At 40.4% G+C, this 18,441-nt stretch overlaps 2 protein-coding genes across 3 annotated transcripts in view; one reads left to right on the top strand and one right to left on the bottom strand.

Annotated features, from left to right (window-relative positions):
• The window catches only part of Naa15-16 (N-alpha-acetyltransferase 15/16), a 60,617-nt gene that overhangs the window by 27,493 nt on the left and 14,683 nt on the right, over positions 1–18,441 (bottom strand). The window lies entirely within an intron of this gene.
• Positions 6,496–18,441, top strand: part of LOC108555135 (uncharacterized) — a 23,619-nt gene continuing 11,673 nt past the window's right edge. Inside the window, exon 1 of one of the 2 annotated variants that reach the window (XM_017910664.1) lies at positions 6,496–6,975. The gene's annotated coding sequence lies outside the window, so the exon portion shown is untranslated. Of the gene's footprint in view, positions 6,976–7,076; positions 7,108–18,441 lie in introns of those variants that run through there. The other variant, XM_017910665.1, reaches the window with a different exon arrangement.

Raw genomic sequence — 18,441 nt, forward strand, 5'->3', positions numbered from 1 at the left:
TCTTCCGATGACTCATGCGTGCTAGACACACCGGTTCGAAATAAACACGCATCCTCATGCGGCCGGCGATCTTCTCGCGGGGATCGAACGGGCTGCTCTTTCTCAGGACGTCCTTACCGTGTATGCTGACTCAAGACGTTCCTGGGAAAAACGTGAATGAACGATCAAGCCTTAAAAATACCTCCTGACAGTGGTGCAGCAGCCTGACCACCGGTTCAGGATGTGCGTCACGACGGTGTCGTCAGGGACCCGGAATACTATGTCATCGTCGTCGACGTAGCACGAGTGCATACAGGATGTGACGACTTAAAACGGCAAGAGAGATCGAGGGGTCATCGAGTCGACGCCCCACCAAATATGGCCGCGAGATCAATTCTTAGGATCATTAATGATGCAGCGAATATCGCGACACGGCTAGGGGAATTTTGTACGGTACAAGCTCGACTGTTGCAGATATTCCACTCGCTCGAGCCTATTTGGGGACGATGCACGCGGTATGCTATATAGGGAGTTGAGGAATGTGGATGCTAGGGTATTGGGTTACCCGAGAAGAGAGGAGACGTAGATGTATGTGGCCGTAGGATCGAAGGTCTGTTGTGTTTGGCTGGGATGTAATTTTTTTGACCGTAGCATTGGGAATGAGTTTTTTAGTTCTCGTTCGCGGTGTGCTAAAATGGTATGAAGGAAGCAGATGTTACGTTGTCGCGATCGTACATTTTGTGGCGTAAGGATTACGACTGGATCGCGGAGAAAAAATTGATAATGCTATATTCCGTGCACTGGAAACTTTTATCCCATTGCCTGCAGAGATTACTGACTAGCGAACAATTTATGGCGGTATATATTTTCGGAACGATTTTCGGAAAGATTATCGAATTTTGAGTCTATTTCAAAAAACTCGTTAATATTTAAATCTGTCAATGCAAGGTGAATTTCTATTAATATCGGAAGCGTGAATTTTGGTTATATAAATTAGAGACGAATTAATTGCAGGTTATGTAAATGGTTAAACATTTTTGTCAGCTTTGTAGAAAAAAAATTAAGGCCTCGAATATTTAGTAAAAGAATTAACCCGCGGTATCTATTTAACGGCAAAAACAGAAGTTGTAAATCAGATTTATGAGAAAAAATGACGAAGACGAGAAAGTCCGGTAATTTACATTCTCGGACCTTTTCCTGGTAGAGATATTTTACGTTTAAATTCCAAAGCAAACCACGTAAAAGACAATAAGGAAAGTGTTAATAATTTTTAAATAATGTAAAACACGCTTACAGGAAGAAACTAGGACCGCACTTGACTTCTCAAAATGCTTTATATAAATGAAGAGATAAGAACGTGCAAAACAATTCCATGTCGTTACCGACAATCTCTGGTTCTTACACAACGTGGGCCGAAAGGAAGTAGCCACGTCACATAATCACAGAGTGTTTTGTTGACAGATCACATTTTGATTTTTAAGTTCGCATCTGCAACACTTTAATTCTTTTCTTTCCTACTTCTTTATATCCCATACAAAATAAAATTTAGAAATGGATGCTGACAAAACTAAAAGCGAATTTTTAAAAAGTATTCCACTAAATTCTAATTACAAAATAACGAGTATAAATAATTGATTTTTTACTTTACAAACCTCTGAAACAGTCTATAATCTTATTGACAAACTGTAGATTAAATTTTGTGTGAAATTAATCTTTGCATGAATACCTTTTACACTCGCTGTAGCACCATACCGCGTAACTCTCCAGCAATAATAAAATATAGCGACAAAACAGTGCCTTCGCTTTAAAAACAGTATAACTTCATAAAATTAATAAAAATTGTTCCTTCTTTGACTCTTTTCTCTCTCAACGTACATTTCTGAAAAAGGAATCACCGAGAATAATGCAAACGTAGTCTACAATGGTGTATGAAATATTAAAGACACACGATTTCAAGAAGTCTGAAAGTAGACTAAAACATAAGAAGAAAACGACCTCGTAGAGAAGTATATATATCGACGATGCTTATCTACGGTGGCGATGGAAATTTCGTGAACGCATGCGCGACAAGTGGGCCAAACTTCCGCGCACGTCGTGTTTATGGCACGTGACCAGCATGGCGAAACATTTTCGCGCGCTCTTTCGTGCACCGATCGAGATCTGCGCACGTGCTGTCTAAAAATACACTCCATTACACGAAATGCAACGTAGAATTAACAAACCGTGTTATTTCTGATTAACAATAACACAACAATTTGTTTAAATCTGCAGAAGTTGCATACGCAATTTACAAGTACAACGTGCGATAACCATAAGAACTTGAACATGTTTCGATAAATAATAAGTACCTGCATCTTCGATGACGTTCAAATTTACTTCCCCACTGATCCGAACGACGATTCCGATACTTTCTGATGCTTCCCCGAAACCTTTATCACACGGCACGAGTAAAAATTAATAGAAGCCTGAGAACCGTCCGACGCGTACACTGCCACGTCGGCCATATTTGGTGGATGCGCGCGCTTCCGCAAGGGTTCGTTCACAATAGCGGATAGTTTCAATTACTAAATTATGACACATAGAAATGACCCTTACTTACAGTAGAGTAGAATTATATACCGTTATCTTTTCATTGACACCATTTACTTTCTATCCAACTCATATCTACTCTATACATCTACCCTATACCTTCGAAACCTAAATTCGCAGTACAATCTACGAATATAAGCTCTCCTTTCACGACCATAAAAAGCACGCGTTGAGCCAGAAGCTCCGGTAGCCAGAAGTCTCAAGGCTCCCGGTCTATCTTACACCTCGTAAACTTTGTTTTTTAAAAGCCCACGAAATGCGAAGAAACGTCAACCCAACCCATTTCCTTTCCATCCGTCAGAGGCGAGTGTTACCTCGTTACCTCGCCTACGTGTTGACAGCTACGAGACGGGGACAAAAAAGTACGAAGGAAAAGGGGAATAACCAGGCGACAATTATTAACCGAGATCAGCAGCCACGTCAATTAACATGCAGCACGCATTCACGCAAGGTGATTCCTGAGTGGCATGATTGTTCCAGGGGTCCGACGTATCTCCGTTTCCTTGCTCGTTACCGAAGCTGACACGGTCGCCTAATAAGCGTGCGCGTGGAATGTTCGACGATTTTACGTCTCTCGACGGTGTCTCTCCTCGCTCCCTTCTCCGTCCGTGCTCGCTCGATTGAGACGTTAAGCCGACACGGGCGAAGGAACGCGGCCCTAACGAGAGAGACACGTAAGGATTTACGTAAAGGAGCGCACGCGTCGCGCGACGTAACAGGGCCACTTGCAAGTCCGTGGATCGCGGGCAAAAATATCGGCGCGCCACCACGCGGGAGAGGAGACCTGTTGCGAATGCCTGCTTCATGGAGTCACCGCGTTATAGATGGGTAAAAAGCAGGTTTTTCCAGCTCCGTTTCCGTTTACGAGGAACGCGATCGTATCGCGTTGCATAGATGGTATTATCGAAAAAATTGCGGGAATTATTTAATTGAAAAAGGAATTATTTAATCGACGGGAATAATGACTGGTAGTGCGGGAATTCTTCGTTTAGAAGGTTTGGGATCCTGTTTGAAGGAATTTCTATTATACCGCCGGTGAAGGTGATTATGGTCGATTAACTCGCTCTATAGCGAAGGTGACTGTTACAATTTCAAATTAATCAACAGCCGAGTTGCTAATTCCTTCGATTTAAGATAATAATTTCTAATGAAGTAATCGCACCATTGTTTCTCTAATTTACAATGTCTAGATGTATTTTCTTCTACGAAATTTTCCACGTAAATTTGGACATGACAAAATTTGTATTTGTATATTAACTTGAGATAACTTGAATGAAAACTTAATCATTTACACAATCTTATTGTCTGACCATAACAGTGCACACTTGACGTATCACTATGGCAAAAGGGTTAGGAACTGACCTATATAATTTGATATAAGTATCCTAAACAGAAGAAATTCTTTTTGCTTGTAAATATTGTACTAAAAATACCACATTATTGATATCGATTGTACTGATAGTACAAAAGTCAGCTGAAGTATTGTTATGCATGACAATGCAAGTCAGCATTACGCATCTAAAGGATAGAACCATGATACTAGACAAAAAAGAAGTGACTGTATCGAAAAAATAATGGCTGCAAATATGTTCACTGAATAATGACTTAATTTAGATGATGATTACAATCAAAGCTATCCAGAAGCCGATTTCACGTAACTGAAATCAGCGTTAGAAACAATACTACTAAATTCTTAAACTGAATTAAATAGACGTAGTTTAACACAATTTTTAAACAATTTAAAAAAGTATAGAAGGAAATTTCTGTTATTCAAAAAATATACTTATACAATAAATTATAAATGAATATTCCATATGAGTCTCCTCAAGAGTTTGGACGGAAATGCTTCGAATACCATCGAATTGAAAGGTACGATGACACGATTATGCTGTATTAACACATATTAAATTGGAATGATCGTAATGTAAATTACGTAAACATTAAAGGTTGTATAATAAATATTTACACCGTAAGAAATGTAAATATCGATTGATCTAAATCAATTCTTTCCTTATTTAGCTTGATATCCTGTTTGGTAATGACACTTAATAGCTCGTTTACCTTTGTATAAAATACAACTGTCGATACTGATTTGCTTAATTAAGAGAACTGACGTAAATACCGACCAAAAAGATCTTGTTTTCGTTTAATTTAGGACCATGCATAAAAGCGTTCAGAATACGTACGTGGTATTTAGCGATACAGCTAACCGATTTGAGGACAATCGTTAACTCGACAGTGCGAGTCCCGTATCTCGTCAATGCTGGGTGAATAACATCCAAAGTGTTTGGTAACACTGATAATCGGGGATTAAGAGTCATACCGTCGACATGCTAATTTCTCAAAGGTGCAGTGCTTACTCACCTTCGCCAGTCAACAAGCTTTACGTCTACAATCGATTAGCATTCTTTAAAATTAGCTTCCCGACATATTATACGATGCTGAATTGTATACAACGAAATCATTTCTGTCGCCATATGAAATCATCGAATTAAATTTGAAACGTCCAATTAAAAAGGATCATTCCTAAAAACAGGTTTTACGTTTAATAGTAGATTTTACATGAATACAAAATTATTTAGATCAGTAGTTCTCAGGATGTAGCAAGTAGCAAGCTGATCCAAATTGGATAAAATTTTGAAATCATTCCCAACGAAGTATACCACGACGGAGAGATACCAATCCGCAAAATGGTACGTGATTACACCACATATAAACCAGTGGTGTACTAGGAAGCAAGGTTGAAAACCACTGGCTTGGACGATTAAAATGCCGGTATGAATAACAAATTCAATTTTCAGTTTCGATATTATAATTTCCATATGCACCGGTTGAACTTGAAATTTGTAAATGTGCCTTTTAATTAATACAAATTAAATCCGTCGGTGATCCGAATAAATAATATGTAAATAGAAGATCTGTTTTGGTATGAACGCGTTCACAATGCCGACGAAACATCGTAGAAAAGGACACAGTTTGCGCTCCGGAGCCTTGAATACTATTAACACATATCGTGGCGGTCGCATAAAAATACGAATTCCGTAGACTAGCTGCCAAGTGTCAGTGACGCAAAAACAAAACAAAACAAAACGACGGGCCACTTCTTCAAACTTTTTCTTTCCGACGCACGAGCGCCTGGGCAACGATGACGACGCAAACGTAAAAGCTTCAAGTCGAATCATTAAGATTCACGAAATTCCTCAGTTTCCCTTTTAGGCCACTTTGAACACCGTTGTAACTAACTGGGAATTAATTTGATTAAACCGAAATCAAGACATAGATATCTGAAACTATTTTAAATTTAGCATTTAATAGATTAATTTAATATTTCTGTAAATATTTGAAATACATTCAAAGATAAATTATTGTGGGCCTCTATTATGTCACGTGGCATAGAAATCAACACTAGCGACAAGGAAATCAACATAGTACTACTAAACCAATCTTCTGACACGATTAATAATCCCTGACCTGTGAACCATGATTTCCAAAATTCTTTTTCCCATAAAATTCCAATTACGTGAATTCAAGTCTCTCAAAAGCAAGAGAAGTTTAGACTCCAGAGCCTCTATTTCAAACATAATTTACACACCCCGCGTAGTCTAGATAAGACCATTTCAACCCCCTAATTTACATCCACTGGAAAATAGACAATAAAAAGGATCCAGGTCTCTCTGACACTCACGGAGGGTCCCAAAGCGGAGAAAAGACACGAGGACCGTAAGGTGCGCGTAGGAGCAGCCACGCTGTACAGAGAGGTGGAAATCGCTGCGGTTTTCCTGCGATCGCGGCTTGTTCCCGCCATGGGGGACCGATTCCGGCGTCGCGGAAGAGGGGAGGGGCTCGTGTCGGGCGCAAAAAGGAAGGGTGAAAGAGGCGTGCAAGCGGAACAACGTGATCGTCTGGCGCGGCAGTCGTAGGAGAACCTCGTGACACACACGATCCACTCGGCCTGTTGTCCCTTGAGCCGCGAGTAGCACGGTCCCCTATAGCCAGCCCGGGAGCGTAGAGCCTGCACAACTACGTTGCAGACTGTGCGGCGTGTTGGGCCTCCTGCTGTCGTCTGGTGTCGCGCGTCAGGGAGTGGGACACACTGGCGCAGGGCCAGTAGGATCCACCGATATAAAGATCCGCGGTCACGCGGACCGGGAGGTTACTCGTTTCTTCATCGTCGTCCAAGTGCAGCGGGACACAGTGAGTGGTACAGCGCGGCCGCGAGCTGCCTTCGCGTGTTATGGCCACGTCTCGGTGATACCAGTTCCGTAATCGACCCTTGCGTCCGTTCGACCAATTATCCGAGAGGACTAAAACGCGCGTGTGTGATTTGCTCGTAGATGAGCGCCGAGTAGCACGCGTCTGAACACAGGGAGATACTTGGCACGGTGGATCGGAGCTTAGAAGAACATCGTGAGTCCCCTTTTTTCCTATCAAATTCGCCTACAAAGCGTGGTACCACTAGGTCTCAAATGGAATTTCCCCCGGGGTTTTTGTCTCGGGGTGTACGCGGAAGAAGACGTAGCTGATCGCACAGTAAATGACGTGAGTTTTACTATCGATTAAGAGAATCCAGGTGACGTTAAATCTCGGGTTCTAATGAACTCACGAGTTCGATTATCGGGCTACGTGTACGGGGGGTCTCGGTGAGACGGAATTTTCATAACTGTCTATATCTCTGGCTACGTGCGAGAGACGCAACATACGTGTCTAGGTATCAATTACTGGAATCGAGACGATTTAAGAGGTATCGAGCGTAGCCACCGGGCTAAGTGTACCACCGGGCCTCAATAAAGTGGAATTTTGATCACGGTCTTTATCTCAGGGTATACGTGAAAGTAGACGGGATAATCAGAAATTTCTTCACGCGTGACTCGAGCAGGTATCGATTCGAGCGAATCGAGAAGACGCGAGATCGTTTCGTGGCAACGGTTTATCCTCGTCGGCGAGAGCAATTAGGAGGAAGAGGCTGACGGAATGGACACTCGCGTTTCCGAGTACACGAATAACGATCGATTAGCGCGTTGTCGCGGCTGCATACCCGGGGAATTTATATAACGGACATGATCGGCATAACTTCTCGTGAATCATCGTGGAATAGCGGTTCACGTGGTCGCGAGCGTACGCGTCAGGATCGGAGTCCTTGCGTTTGCCAGACATGAATATTTATCAACGAGATTCTTTTTTTCCTTCCACTTTATCGAGCGTGCGCGATAATTACCAGCCAACGAGTCGACGGAGGGGAAAACAGTCGCGCTGCTGAAACGGAATCACTGGCGATCGGTAGGATCGGAGGAAAGAGAACCGGATCGTGAGACTCGGTTATAATGAATGATCGGCTCCGTGACTAACGTTATTCGAAGCGGGAGCTTTCACAAATCGACAACGGGGAATATTCCCGTACAACTTGTGACATTTAGACACCGGAGATAACAAACTGTGGCTACCGGTTGATCCGATTTATGGTACCTTTCTTCCAGCCAAAGGAGCAACTGAAATATTCTGACACTTCCGAGAAACGTTCCAACCTGCGTAGCCGATGGCAGACGGGATGTAGATTATTATTGTTCGTTCGTGGAGGGCAGAGCTGGTAGAAGGGGGACGGCAACGTTCCAACCGATCCCCTAACGCGGAAAGCCGAGAAAGAAATCGTTCATCACGCGAATCTATGTGACAGCGGCCGATGGATAATCGAGGAAAAGAGGGGAAAAAGGACGCAGTAGCATTCTGCTGCCAGCGATCCTCGAGTTCTCACGTCGCTCTACGTGGCATCCGGTCAGTAGTTCCACGCTCGCGAAAGTTGGGGTTTCCGGCAGAGATCGACGCGTAAGCCGGGGCCCCCTGTTCACGTGTCCGCTTAATTACACCGCGGATTCGTCGTTAACGCAGTGGAGATCACCGTGTGCTTCCTATTTGCCGTTAAGCAGGCGGCTTTCACTTTGACATAACTGCATCGACGAAAACGAAGGCAAAAACCGGAGGAGATACGTTTTCGAGAAACCGATCCACTTGGCAGACTGGGACGAAGTAGCCAGTGATTCGCAATCGCTTTCATCGCTTCGCGTAATGAAAACAAGTCGCAATTTGGTCTTTTTGGGTGCACTGTCTTCTTGTGCAACAGTAACTATAAGAATATATCTTATTCTAAAATTGTTTATGCACCGTAGGAGTATTCAAATATTTACTAACTGCTAGTGGATTTTAATTCAAACTACAGATTGTTGTAGTTAATTATAATTATAGGTAGATACCTGATAAATTTTTGACTCTGTCTTACTAATATTAGAGATATTCTGATCTTGCACTGGGTCCTTTCATCTATCTTCTGATAATTGTAAAGGTACTATACTTATTTTTCTTTACGTGTGACATCTTTCGACACCCATCGTGTTACCTTTATGGTACCTAGAACCATAATGTAGAACCTTCTCAGTGCACTACTATCTCAGTGTACTACTTTTTAAGTCCATCTTTTGACACTTGCAAGAGTCCTAGAGTTCTTCCTCTTTCTATCTTTGTCTTTGCCTTTATGACACTTGGAAAATCCTCATCTTATCCTTGCACCAAGTTCTTTAAGTCCATTTTTAAGCATCTGCGAGGATATATCTATATCTAGTTTCACTTTTATCTCTCTGCGGTCTATCTTTGGATACCGTACGAAGCTCTTGTTAATTATTCTCCGTGTTGTCTTCGTGACACTTGGAAGGACAATTCTGGACCTTCTTAACCTGTCCTCTCAGTGGATTCTTTAGGTCTAGCGTTTAATAGCTGCAAGTGTGATCTTTTCGTATGTACGAGGACTTTCGCCGATTACTCTTGTTTTCTTGTCACACTGAAGGATCGATTGTCCCATTGAGAGATTACGAACGCATAATGTAAGTCGTTATGGCAACTGCGAGTAGGCGGGTCGCGGATGAATGGTAACTTAGGCTACGAGGTGGATGCATACTCTGTTCTGAGATTAGATTTAGCTTGAAAGAATCATTAAGAGAATTCATGCAAATGTGCCACCTACGGTATTTCATAGTCCAGCTGTAACCGTTTCTTTATTATTCGAAATAATAACCGATTTGTGAACGAAATAAGTGTCCACTTTTCAGCAGCCTCGTTTCAAAATAAGGACTATGACAGTTCATAACGTGTAACGTGAAATAATTATTTATGGCATATATTACGTATACGTCATCTCGAAATGTTGAATCTTTTACATTTGGATAAAGAATAACCAAAAAATTAATTTCGAAGCAATTTAATATTTCAATTTTCGAATACTTTGAAAGAACAAGTTCCCATTATCGTAATGTAAACACAATATCTTAAATTGTTGACGTACACCATGAAGAAATACACCATTTCTTGCTGGCAAATCAAGCTGTGTAAAAGCTCGTAGCAAATGACACTAAATAATTATTTATCAATTATGTGTGCTCGAAAAAAGAAGTTGCTAAATAATTCATGGTATACTATAAAACAGCGATTAACATAGAGATCAGATTCTAGAGATCAGAAGTTGCATTTACTTTTTATTACCAATCCATTTATGAGATTGTGGAGGAGCAAAAATGATAGCTCCTGGTCATTAATGCTGCATTTCCGAATGCCAGAGATCATGAAGATCTGATATTAGGGATTTGCTTGGACGTTCGTTAGCCTTAAATCAAGCATGTCAGCTCGATGCCCCTACAACGATCGTCGAGCAATTAAATGGAATTGGGACAAATGATCGTGCTCATTTCGCGATTATTGCCATGGTGAACTCTCCGGCAACGTCGATTGAGCAACGCGTCCTTGTTTCAATGGGCCTAAGATCGCATAGCGATACAAGAGGCGAGGCGAATTACGATCTAGAAATCTAATTTTCATCGAGCATTTCACCTAGTTATCGCATCGACCGAGACCACGACTAATAGAGAAAAATCACAGCTATGCTTGACGATCGATTGACTCTTTCTGGATCGCTAATGGTCCCAGCGTAGAACCGCAAGGTGAATAAAGAACAAAAACGGCAACAGAAAAAGGATCTCTGCTGGTATTATACTCCATAACTTAACTCCTTCCGGTTGTGATAAATGATAATTATAAACACGAGTATTCCGATTCTCAGAATTTTATTTTAACCTTTTGCACTCCGTGCATTTTTAATTAAATCGATCAGTAAATCCAAAAAGATCTTCGTAACGGAAAGCATTTGGAAATAAAAAATATTATTTAAAAAAGAAAGAAAAGAATTAATAAAGCAGACTTACTCGGTCTTCTCATTTCCAGTGGTGAAAACGGAACCAAGTAGTAAATTGCAGCTTAGTAATCTCGCCGCAGTGGCGCCACCGGAGTTCCAAGAGTTAATAAATAGAATTATTTATTATAACCCATATAACGACTGACTCGGTACAAATTTTAATTTAATAAATTTATCTTAGCTGAACGAGTATGCCTTATTACCTCGGTATACTCGGTTTATTTACCATAGATGTCCCTACTATGACGGAAATAGCAGATCACATAACCGGAAGGAGTATTCGACGATAAAAACGCAGGAGGAATTAAAAAAGGAATTTTTATCGGACACAGAAGTATATTCCTACACTACCGATAATCTAGATTTATCACTACTCTCTACAACCTGATATTTCACTGTCATTCTTCGATCTCCTTTCCAGTAGCCTCCATGGCTACTGCTCGTCCAATCGCGACAAGGAACAAGCGAAACTGTATCTATAATCGGACACAAGGTTGGAACTCCAGGCTAGACCAATCGGAAGATTAAACAACCGCTAACTCACTCTCGAGACGCGAACACGTCGAGGCACAAACGTCTTCGTAGGAATTCCACTGTGTTGAGTTCTACTCGAGGGGAAGTGTTATCTGATATAAAGAAAAAAGCGCTTGAAATAAACGTCGAAGCGGCCATAAATTATTAACCGGATGACCACGAGCGCATCGGAACGGCGATAAATTCTTACCGCGATCTGGAGTAGTCGAAAGAGCTCGAGATATCGAAAGAGGGACGATGGGTAAAAATACTGTGGACCTTGGCGTAACCTTCGTCGCTTTCCCTCTTGTCCAACGGTCCTTAATTGCGTCTATCATCGCAGGCGTGATGCGCGCCATGCTGCACAGGGTCGCGTGGAAACGTGGGAACGCGCGCGAAACGGAGTTGTCTAGAGGGCGTGGAACGCCGCGGAGGAAACGACGGAGTCGTCATCTGGCAGTGATTCATCGGGACTAAACCTGTTTGATTTGTAAGGCAACGCCTGACGAAAGTCTTGCGGGATGACAGACGACAGAGGGCTAAGAGGATCTAGGGATTCTCGTCTCCGCGTGGCGGTTGCGTTACGCAGCCAGATGGGAAAAGTTTCTAGGTTAAAACTTTCGTAATATCGTGGGTGGCTGAGGATAAATAACAGGTTGGAACGTTAGCGAGATTTATCGAGGATTATTCATCGAATACTTTAAACGTTCTTAATTCCTTTCGAGGAAATACCGAGATTGCAATTGGTCATGTGATTCTGTCGAAGCATTTCAATGTTAGGATACGACGTAGAGGTTAGGTGAAACGTTAACGTAGTTCTAAGGTTAAGTTGAGCATTCTAACGGTGTTAGTAATCGCGAAATGATCGATAATTAATAATTATACGAAAAATTTTGTGAATTTAACAGAGAATTGCGAATCGCAATGAGGCAAATAATTGGGGTCTTTAAGGAATTTAAAAAATTAGCAATTTAAGCGTGTTAAGTGACGAAGTACCATAAAACAAAGCAAACTTGCTAAAGAGAGTGGATATTTGAATACCACGAGCTCTCTAATTTTTAAAGAAAATAAAAATTATACAATAGAGTTGAATGAAATCGCAAAGAAGCGATCAAATAGAAACAGAAAAGATGTATATTCTGCTTCATGATAAAACCTAATATTTGTACACCTCTGCTATTATCTAGCTTAACAGTCCCAACATTTTTATTTTCTCACTACTATAATTTTATAACTGCGACCTAATTTTTCGTTTATTCTTCATCTATACATAAATATATAAATTTTCATATACTCGAAATTCGAAACCAGAAATTATTAATAATTTTGGAAAGCTACATTTTAAAAAATGTTACGAATAAAATATTTTATTCGAGCAATTTCGAATTATGACACAGTTATGACAAAGCTCGCACAAAAGAAGATACTACTACGTGAAAATGGCGTAACGAAATTTCTTCAGGCTTATCGCGCTTATTAGGTGAGTCCATGGATCTTATGGCGAGATCGTGTAAAACGGATCGCCAAGAACTTGTTCGTTAACAGGACGGATGACGAATAATCGCGTTTCCCAGCCGTAACCGGCTGAATTATAACACCGTTTGGCATAAGACTTCAGCCTTTGAGTGCAGAGACCTTGGTCGAAACGAGGCTTATTAAATGTTAAAAATCTCTGAACGACTAATCGGTGACTAATTGGAAGCTGGTGGTTAATTGATGAACACGACAGACCTTGGGATCGATTTTTGCCTAAAACGGACGCTCTAACCGGGACATCTATTTCAGATGCTGGAGAACGAAAGGTCAGCCATCGTGTATTGGCTCTTTTCCCGAGTAGGCTACCACGTGATACCATCTGCGAGCGAGAATCGTGCGCATGCGTCGCAAACGCGAGCAAATGAACGCGCTGAGGAAAATCGCGGGCTAACTTGCTGATGAAATTAGCGGAGACGTGTTTATCGTAGGAATTAACGCGTCACGGAGGTTTATGACTGTTGTCGGTGCTTGGTTCAGTGTCGAATAGCACTACGCATGAAAATAATTTTGGAACAGTACGAATTACGAGTTGAATTGTAATGAGATTGCTGAAGATTTGAGATGTTGATTTAACGCCAATTTAAATTTTTATCGAGCTACGAGGTATAGGATAAACAGTTCTGTAAAATAAACAGTATATGAACTGTTCATTGCGCAAATCGATTAACTCCACTTTTTGAAAAATCTTAAATTTAAGTGTCAAAGCACTTGGTATAGTCGTACCTTTTTATATTTAAGATTTTTCAAAACAGCTTTTGTGTTATACTGTTATACTGTTATACTGTGTTATACTGTTGGATTAACCCTTTGCACTCGAGAGGCACCCTTCAGTCACCATTTGATAAAATTTCGAAGATCGACATTAATTAATATGTCAAATTTAAGGTAATGTAACGGTGTGCGAGATATCGAAATCAAATAATTCTACGTGTTAATTATTATACGATATCTTATTTAGCCAAAAAATCGTCGAGTGCAAAGGGTTAATATCGTTGTTCTCAAATTTTTAATCAAAGTAGGGAAATGCAATTTTTGTTTTTAACCACGAGCAAACAATTTGCTTATAAAGGTATTTTAGAAGAAATTCAGCAACGTGTCGTTCCATCTCCAAAATTAAAGTTTCAAAATTGTACCGAAATCGCAGAAAAAGTTAATCGCTATTCGACGCTTCAAAATTTGAAAAAAGGAAAGACAAATATATGTTACGAAACGAGCAATTGAAACTCAACAATACAGCAAAAATTGTATACAAATAAAGGAAAAATTTATTCAATTGCTATTCAAGAGACCGAAGAAAGGAGGAAAAATGATACCTGCGTCTAACATAAATGGAATGTGTAATTTCCAAAATGTCGGACTCGCGTTTAAAATTTTTCAAGTGATCGTCTAACTGCATCGACGGGTATAGATTTCGCGATCCACGTTGGAACACGTATCGCAGAAGTAATTCAAGGCAGGAGAAATCTGCATATCCTTGTATCGCGAAAAATTTCGTCATTTGTTTGTAACAATAAATTCAAGAGGGGGGAAAAATCGAAACAGAAAAATGACGATGTTCGCGCGATGGAAAAAATTGGGCCGTTAACCTTGTCTGACCGGTACAGCTTTTACAGTCGCAACAAAAACGTAAACCGGTATTGGTCGCGCACGCCATATGCATTCTGATAGCTCTGTATAATGCGTGTAGGTATACCTTTGATAAAACGGCATCGTGACTCGATAAACTGTCCTCCCCTCTCTCCCAATTTTTAAAATAAGTACTATGATAATATTTCAAGATTTCGATAAACAGATATTCGAGGATATTGCTGTAAATTCATGAAAATGCAGTTGTCAGAATTATAGTTGCTGTAAAGTTACAACTTCCGCTATAAGAAGCATGATTTATCACACGCACTGAAATAATTTTAAAATATAATAATGATAATAATATTATGCTTTGAGAACAGATATGGATATTCGTGTTAGAAAGTTGAAAAAATTTGATCATGTAGACAAGGCTTTCTGATGCCTTAGATTCAATTAGAGTGAAATTAAATTTTATATAACCTTTATATTTTATAGAACAAAATTAAAAAATATAACTAAGAAATTACGAGAAATAGGGATCTAAAATGAAATATAAAATTCGATAAAATTAGTACGAGCTTCTTGTTATAGTTTCAGTTCTAACGTACACAACTGCGAACTGCCATCTATCGTGAAAAACGTGAAATTAATAACTCTAATAACACGGTAATCGAAAAGAACCATAAAATATTTCTAGCGCCCACTTGCGCAATAATTTATCAACTAATAAAATTAGCAAATTGATACTTGTAACTCACGGATTGCATACCTACTGCATCGCTTTTTACAATTTCAGATCGAATATGCCAGTAAACTGATTTATAATTCATAAAATTTACTCGCAGAATTTTATTAATTACATTGCCAAATTTGTTACCGTTACCCAAGCGAATCTATTAGCACTGACAGTTTCTAATCTCTGAAACGTCGTTAAAAATATCAATTCAATCTTGCAAGAGTGCCCCGGTTAAATTATAACAGCATTAAAAGCAGAGGTTCCGTAATTAAGTTCAAATCTCGCTGCCATCTTAATTCCAATTCACCGGACCGTGCACGCTGCCATCTAGCGCCAAATTCGAGCAACTAACAGTCTCCCCTTAACACGGTGCAGTAATCAAATCGATTCGTTAAATATTCCTTATATCGCTTACAACTGTGACATTTTTACAACTGAAAGCTTCTGTCTCCTCACAAACGCGACAATACCTTGAGCATATCCTGTTCATCGGAATCCACCATTATAAACATTCGAACGCTGCACGCAGTGAGTCACGTACGCGTTACATCCGAATAGCGCCGTTCACCGAAACGGAGAAGCGGCGGATACATCGCGTTCTCGCGTGTAATACTACCGTTAAAGGTAGTCTGTCTGAGAGGAGAGGAGAGAATAATCCAGCGGTGCCGCGGGATGAACGAGACGAGCATATTATGCAAGCGAGTTGCCTTGCAGAGCAAGCCGGTCAATGCCAAGGTGTACCACTACGGTCGCTGATACTCGTCCCTGTCAGTCCAAAGCCGGCAGCCTCATCACTGATAACTTCGCCGCGTGGTGAGGATCAGCCTTTACCTCGAATACACAGCGAATCACCCTATAGCGCGAAGGCGAGTCAACTAGGCATCGTGCCAGCTGGCTGGTCGAGTTAAATATACCACCTATTTCGCTTGTATAAGGGAAACTGAATTTTTTCACCAATTATTGGAGAATTCGTAGCGGAATTAATCGTTCGATTTCGAACGAAATTAGTGACGGATGCTTTCTGGGAAAATTGAATTTTGAGCGAATTAACAGTTCGGTTCTGGGTCAGGTTGGTAGTTTCGAGGATAATTTAACGGGGGAATTTCATGGTTATACTCTACGCAAATTGGTAGCCGATTTTCGGGCAAAGATTCATAATTGTATTCCTAAATTTTTTATTTGACCTATAGAGACAATATTGGTAAAGAAATTTTTTGGCCATGGATAGAAAAATTAGTAGAATAATTGTGAGACTAATCAAAAGAATTTTTTTTAAATATGACAATGGGATTTAAGTATCAACTTGGAATCAAATTGATAAGCTTGAAAAGAAAGAGACTTTAAGACTAGGAAAAAATTAGAAAAACTGAAGAAATAGAAAATTTCAAAAATTTCAAAAGTGGAAAGTATCGCTGAAAATTTAAAAACACACTGAACAATAATTAAATTTGACAATTATTAAAATTAGATAAATATCTACAAAGACAATAAACAAAAAGAAAATACAAAAACGTGGTTTGAAATTTCTAATTGATACGATTACTTTAAATAAACAGAAACTACTTAAGGTACTTCTCCGATATCGGGTACCTCAACTCGGTCGTGTCAAACGAGTTCTACTTGTCTCGCATTTCGACTGCTCAACACGTCTTTGCATTAGAAACTTCATCCTCCGAGTAAAAGCAGAAGGAATCGATCTTCGTAGACTCGCGACTTAAAAGGAGTTCAAAAATCATTGAAAACCGGGCTTAGGAAACAAATTTTTCAAATAAGCGTCAAAATGAAATTCCTCGTTTTGGGAAAAAATAATTGCCTTTAGTTTTAAACGTCGCGACAAAGACAAGTCGAACACGACACTGGTTTCAGCTTTCACCGGTTCGTTACGTAAACGCGAAGTTACGAGTAACGAGGATGGTCTGAAAATTTGAAAATTCGTGAAATTTCGAAAAACGCCGCCGCTACGACTCGACCGGCAGACTAAGGAAAGAAATTGCGGGAAGAAAACCTCTTGTGCAAAATTTGAATACGAACTTTCCAATGTTGAGCACGGAACACAATAGTGTATTATTCCATCGAGTGTTTAGGAAGAAAAAGAGTGAAAGTAAATCGAAGGAGGACAAAACGCAAAATCGCGAGAACCACAGAATGAAAGGAAAATCCGTTATGTTTCCCTGGTGCAAGAAAAAACAAGGTATTCTCCACCCAAGGCGTGAAATTGGCAGGAAATTATAATACAAAAAGAGTCGAAAGGCGGATGACGAAAGGATTCAAAAGCTGAAATTGACGTGATTAGACTGGCGATGTGATCGATTCTTGAGACGGAGTGACAAACACGTTTTGTGGGCCAATGACCTACAAATCGTAAATATCCGCTGATATTCCAAAGGTAATAGCTCGATCGGCAATGAAGTGTTATCTAACAAACTTCATTTAGATACTTCATTGATTCTTATTAAAATAAATAAGGAACAACCAATAAAAGTCTCCAGCATACTTAATAATATCCTAGGAAAGCTAAGTTTAAGGTTAGGAAGGTTTCACTAATTCAAGAAACACCCTTGACTTTCATTTAACAACCCGTAATCTTCCAGTAAAACGTCTTAAAATTGATTTAAAATTACTCAGAGAAATAAAAAAGGTACTACACATCTATATCTCTATGCCTGAAGATAATTCCAACCTTCCTTTAATAACACGCAATTCTCCATTGCAACATTTTCGAATTACACCCACCATCATGGTGTTCAAGATCCCACACAGTCCTCCATCTCAGATACCGATCTTTCTCGTTAATTTCGCCTCCGAACATTCTAACCTATCACCCAATCCCTATCACGAACACATATCGATCAATATATATCCATTACTTCCGAACGATCGTCCAGGGAAAACGACTGCAGCGACACACCTAACTTAGTTCGAGTAGTCCGCGCAAGGGGGCAGAATCTCTGTCATAACAGGAAGCATAGTCAAACGACGCGCCGAAAGTAACTCGCAAGTGTTAGCACGGCGTTAAGGAATTAATGCTGCTCAGCGAGCACGACGCGAAACAAAAAGGAAAGTAGCTGAAAGCGTAAACCGAATTGGATAACTCTCGGGGAGTCTAACACGGCGCATGCGCGGTGGATTCGTCGCACGAGCCATGCAACGTGTTACCGCGAAACTACTGCTTGGTTCTTTCTTCCACTCCTCTTTCGGCCGATTTCACGCTCCTCGTTTTCCGTGGCTCCGATCGAACGATATCCGACCAATAAATCGACGCTGGAACGGCTTCTGAACCGCCCAGCCC

This window comes from Eufriesea mexicana, unplaced genomic scaffold, assembly GCF_001483705.2.
Source record: "Eufriesea mexicana isolate 0111107269 unplaced genomic scaffold, ASM148370v2 scaffold76, whole genome shotgun sequence".
NCBI lineage: Eukaryota > Metazoa > Arthropoda > Insecta > Hymenoptera > Apidae > Eufriesea > Eufriesea mexicana.